This window comes from Apium graveolens, chromosome 8 (assembly GCF_009905375.1).
Source record: "Apium graveolens cultivar Ventura chromosome 8, ASM990537v1, whole genome shotgun sequence".
NCBI classification, from domain to species: Eukaryota; Viridiplantae; Streptophyta; class Magnoliopsida; order Apiales; family Apiaceae; genus Apium; species Apium graveolens.
In genome coordinates, this window is record NC_133654.1 from 149687846 (window position 1) to 149693491 (window position 5646).

Genomic DNA, 5646 nt, shown 5'->3' on the forward strand with positions numbered 1-5646 from the left:
ACAAAGCCTAAAGACTTAGAGACGACCAGGATGAAGCGTGCCGGAAAGGTCTTTAAAGACCAGCGCCTTGGGGATCGCTTCCCGGAGTTCCTACTCCAAGCAATGGAACCAGGCGAAGAAGGCCCCAGCCAAGTTTTACGTACCAAGCAAAAACCAGGGTCTTATTTCCAACCTGCTTGGGGGATCCGGGGCAAGGATTCGATTGTCGGCAGCACAGCGCTTGCCAAGGAATGGTCTAAGCATTCCATCTCCCCGGTTGACTATCAAGACTTTGTCCTTCAACAGGACTTGGAGGGGAACGAGCTTTTCGGAGCTCAGGCTTTGGCGACGGTACATCTTTTTCCTTAGCCCTTCATAGTTGCCTTTTTGATTTTCCCATCTCTTAATTTTGTTGTGTTTCTTGTAGGCGAACGCCCATTTTCAAGGGGCGATCCACCAAGCCAGGGCTTGGAAGGTTAGCCTGGAGGACGCGAACAAGAAGCTGGAGGAGGCCAACCAAAGAATAGAGGCCCTTGAAGCCCAACTTGCCTCATCTACTTCGGATTTGGAAACGGCCCAGGCTGAAAATGTTATCCTCAAGGTTCAAAAGGATAAAGCCTTCGACGGCTGGATGGACACTCAGGAGTTCAAAGATTTAATGGTGGAGCATGATGCCCTCTTTCATCCAGTCAGCTATAAGGAAGGCTGGGATGCCGCTGTGGAGGCCATTCAGGACGAGTTTCCAGAAGTCTTCGAACAGTCCTCCTTCCCTTGCCCTGTGCGAGTTCCAGCACTTGGGGGGTGTTATAGACAAGCTTGCTGATTTGATCAAGGACGGCCCATCGGGGAGTCAAGGCCAAGGCCAAAAGAGGAAGGAGCTCGAGTCCAGCTCTGAAGAGGAGGAAACTTCTTCTGAGGAGGAGCCTGAGCCCATTATAAAGAAGGCCAGGGTAGAAAAGCCTCCAAAGGCAGCGCCTCATAAACCAACGTCTTCTGCAGCATCCAAAGTGTCCAAAGGTAGTTTCGAGGGAACCTCTGTGGGGACTTCTGAGGGGACGACTGAGACATCCGAGGGGACGACTGAGACATCCGAGGAGACTTCGGATAGTGGTTCCGAAGAATCCCAGCCTTCCCAGGCCTAAGTTTTTTATGTATTTCTTCTTTATTAGACAATATTTGAACTTTGTAATTGACTTTTATTATTTTTAGTCGTATTTTTCCCAAGTATCGTCGTATTTTTCAAACTCAAGTTTATAACTTGGTTTTATCTTTCATAATGCAATTAATCTAACATGCCAAGATTAAGTTGAAGGTTTTATACTATAACTTGGTATTCTGGATACCTTACATGAAATGGGTTCAAGCCTGATAAAATCTAAACATATCTTCTATATAGAAAAATCCTAAGCAAGCAAAGCTTCAAGGTGCTTTTAAACCTACTTGTCATTCTGACAAGTGAGAATCGTACTTTAACTATTTTACATATAGTAAACCTTCAGGTTTTGTGCATGCCAAGTTCTCGGGACTTCAAAACCATCCATAGTCTCCAGCTTGTAGGTTCATCTACCCTGAACGCTCTTGACTTTGTACGGCCCTTCCCAATTTGGGGCAAGTTTCCCTTTCTGCCCTATACCAGAAGCTTCCACTTTCCTCAAAACTAAATCACCTTGTTTGAAGAATCTTTCTTTAACCCTTAGGTTGTAGTAGAACGAAACTTTTTTCTGATATTCCACTATCTTCGCATGTGCCTCATCTCGTACTTCATCAATTAGATCCAGGGCTAACCTTTGCCCTTCTTCATTTTCCTCAGTATTGAAAGGTTGAATCCTGGGGGAGGAATGTGATATCTCTATAGGAACAACTGTTTCTGCACCATATGCTAACATGAAGGGAGTTGCTCCAGTCATGACTCTACAGGTAGTCCTATAGGCCCATAGTATGGGGAGTATTTCATCCACCCAGTTATTCCTTGACTTCTCAATCCTCTTCTTTAGTCCATCCAGGATTATTCGGTTTGCCACTTCCGCTTGCCCATTGGCTTGCGGGTGGGCCACAGATGTGAATCGTAACTCGATTTCATTTTCCTCACAATACTTCTTGAATTCCTCGTTGTTGAACTGTGTTCCATTGTCAGTGACTAGGATGCGGGGAATTCCATACCGGCACATAATACTTTCCTACAGGAATTGTGTAACTTGCTTAGTTGTGATCTTGGCCAAGGGTTTGGCTTCAATCCACTTGGTAAAATAATCAATGGCCAAATCAGAAACTTCCTTTATGCCGTGGCCATGGGGAAAGGCCCTAATATATCCATTCCCACATAGCAAAGGGGATGGGTGAGTTGATAGAGGTCAGCATCTCGGGGGGTTGTCTAACAACTGGTGCGTGCTTCTGACAACGGTCACATTTTTTCACATATTCTTTGGCATCAGCCATCATCTCTGGCCAATAGAAGCCTAAACGGGGTATCTTATGAGCCAAGGCCCTGCCCCCCAAGTGTTGCCTGCATATGCCTTCATGTACCTCTTCAAGAGCCAAGTGAGCCTCATCAGGCCTGAGACATCTTAAGTAGGGAACCACAAAAGATCTTTTATACAGAATTCCATCTATCAAAGAGTATCTTAGTGCTCGAGCAACCAATTTTCGTGCTTTAGTAGCATCGTTTGGTAACCAGCCGGTTTGAATGTGAGCCTTAATGAGATCAATCCATGACGTCCCCAGACCTATAGGAGCCACAAGCTTAACATCAATGCTCCGTGTTTTCAAAATGCGATAGTATACACTTCCAGAACTTTCTTCCATCTCAGATGAAGCAAATTTTGACAACGCATCTGCCTTAGCATTTTCCTCTCTTGGAATGTGCTCAACATGGCATTCATCGAATTGGGTCATCACGACCCTTACTAGGCGGACATACTTAGCCATCGTCTCATCTCTTGCCTCAAACTCTCCCTTCACCTGGGATATGATCAACTTCGAGTCTCCACAGACTTTTAAGTTCTTGACTCTAAGTGTCCCTGCTAAGCCAAGACCAGCTATCAGAGCTTCATATTCTGCCTCATTGTTTGTGGTTGGGAAGTCTAGCTTCATGGCATACTCAATTAAGAACCCATCAGGGCTTTGTAAAACCAAACCTGCTCCACTTGAATTCGTTTTTGATGCTCTATCAAAATAGAGAACCCAATATTCTTTTTCCTTATTAACCTTCTCTTTATCCTCCTTATCAACTTCCTTGTCTTGAGATATGTTATCTTCCTGCCCCCCGACTTCTTGGTTGGGTATGGTACATTCCACCACGAAGTCAGCTAGTGCCTGGGCTTTTATTGCCGTTCGTGGCTTATACTTGAGATCGAACTCTCCCAGCTCTATTGCCCACTTGATCAATCTCCCACTTACCTTGGGACTGTGAATGATATTTCTCAGGGGCTGATTCGTTAGCACCTCAATCTGATGAGCCTGAAAGTAAGGACGCAGCTTTTTCAAAGCCATTACCAAGGCTAGAGCAAATTTCTCAATAGTTGAATAATTCAACTCAGCACCATGCAGAATTTTGCTGACATAGTATACGGGTTTCTGGACTTTCAGTTCCTCCTTAACCAATACAGCGCTCAAGGCACTCTCTGAAACAACTAAGTACAAGAATAAAACTTCATTCAAAACTGGCTTGGCCAATAATGGGGCTTGCGCCATATATTTCTTCAATTCTTTGAAAGCCTTCTGGTTTTCCTCAATCCATACAAAGTCCTTAATGTTTTTTAGTGACTTGAAGAATGATAGGCACTTATCTCCTGACTTGGAGATGAATCGTCCCAATGCAGCAACCCTTCCTGTGAGCTTCTAAACATCCTTGATAGTTTTTGGTGGTTCCATGTCCAGGATTGCCTTTATTTTATCGGGGTTAGCCTTGATCCCTCTCTTGGAGACCATCAATCCCAAAAATTTTCCAGATCCTACTCTGAATGCACACTTTGTAGGATTTAGCATCATTTTGTGGTACCTCAGGACCTCAAAAGCTTCCCTTAAATGGGCTATATGATCAATCTCTACTAGACTCTTGACTAACATGTCATCAACATAAACTTCCATAGTCTTTCCAATAAGATCCTTAACAATTTTATTTACCAACCTTTGATAGGTGGCTCTTGCATTCTTGAGACCAAACGCCATAACAAGATAACAATAAACACCAAAGTCAGTGATGAATGATACCTTTGGAATGTCGTCCTTGTGCATCTTGATCTGATTGTATCCGCTAAATCCATCCATGAATCTCAGCATTTCATGCCCAGCAGTGGCATCTATCAAAGTATCGATCCTTGGTAACGGAAAACAGTCCTTAGGACAGGCATCATTTAGATCAGTGAAGTCCATACACATCCTCCATTTTCCATTAGCCTTCTTCACCATTACAGGGTTTGCTAACCACTCTGGAAATTGAATCTCCTCAATGAAACCAGCCTCCAAGAGCTTCTCCACTTCCTGTTTTATAGCTTCTTGCCTTTCTGGAGCAAAACTTCTTTTCTTTTATTTTACCGTCTTCTGATTTGGGTCCATATTCAGCTTGTGAGTAATCAGTTCCGGGTCTATGCCTGGCATATCAGCTGCTGACCATGCAAACACATCACTATTTTCTTGCAAAAATTTCACCAACTTCCCTCTAAGGGGCTCCTCGTTGCTCCAATAAAAGTCACCTTCCCAGGATCTTCGGGGTCCAAAGGAATTGAAACCAAGTCTTCTGCTGGCTTCCCCCTTTTCTCATCATTCTCTCGGATATCCAAATCTTCAATAGGAAGAACCTGCCCCCCAACTCCATCTGCCCTTAAAGAGGCCACATAACAGCTTCTAGCCATTTTTTAATCTCCTCTTTCTTCTCTAATCCCATCTCGAGTCGGAAATTTCATAACTGAATGATAAGAAGAAGGGACTGCCTTGAAGACATGTATCCCTGTTCTTCCCATGATAGCATTGTAGGTCGAACTAGCCTTCACCACCACAAAGTCCAACATCTGAGTTGCTTGCCTTGGTTCATGTCCTATGGTTGTTGGCAACTTGATTATTCCTTCTACGGGACATTCCACTCCTGCGAATCCATATATCGGCATATCGGTTGGGGTCAATTGGGAGTCATTATATCCCATCCTTAAAAAGGTGTCATGGAGCAAAATATCCACTGAAGCACCATTATCCACAAGGACCCTTCTTACCGGGCTGTTCCCTATTATCGGGGTTATGACCAACGGGTCGTCATGGGGAAATTTCACACCCTCCAGATCAGAATCATCAAAAGCCAATGTTACTTCTGTCCTGGCCCTCTTCGGGGCTTCTCCGACAATATGCATAACCTCTCTAGTATATGCTTTTCTGGAGTTTTTGGACAATCCAGCAGCAGTTGGTCCTCCAAAGATTGTGTTTATCACAGGCCCTCGAGGTCGTGGCCCTCCATAAATTGTGTTTATAACCAGTCCTCTAGGCTGGGGATTCCGCCCCTGATCGTCTTGGTCCCTCCTACGATCTTCAAAGTTCTTCCTTCCATTGTTATTTCTATCCCCTCCTTCTCCAGTGTATTTGTTCAATCTTCCTTTTTGAATGAGGAACTCAATTTCATCTTTCAGCTGCCTACACTCATCGGTGTCATGACCAACATCTTTGTGAAATCTGCAATACTTG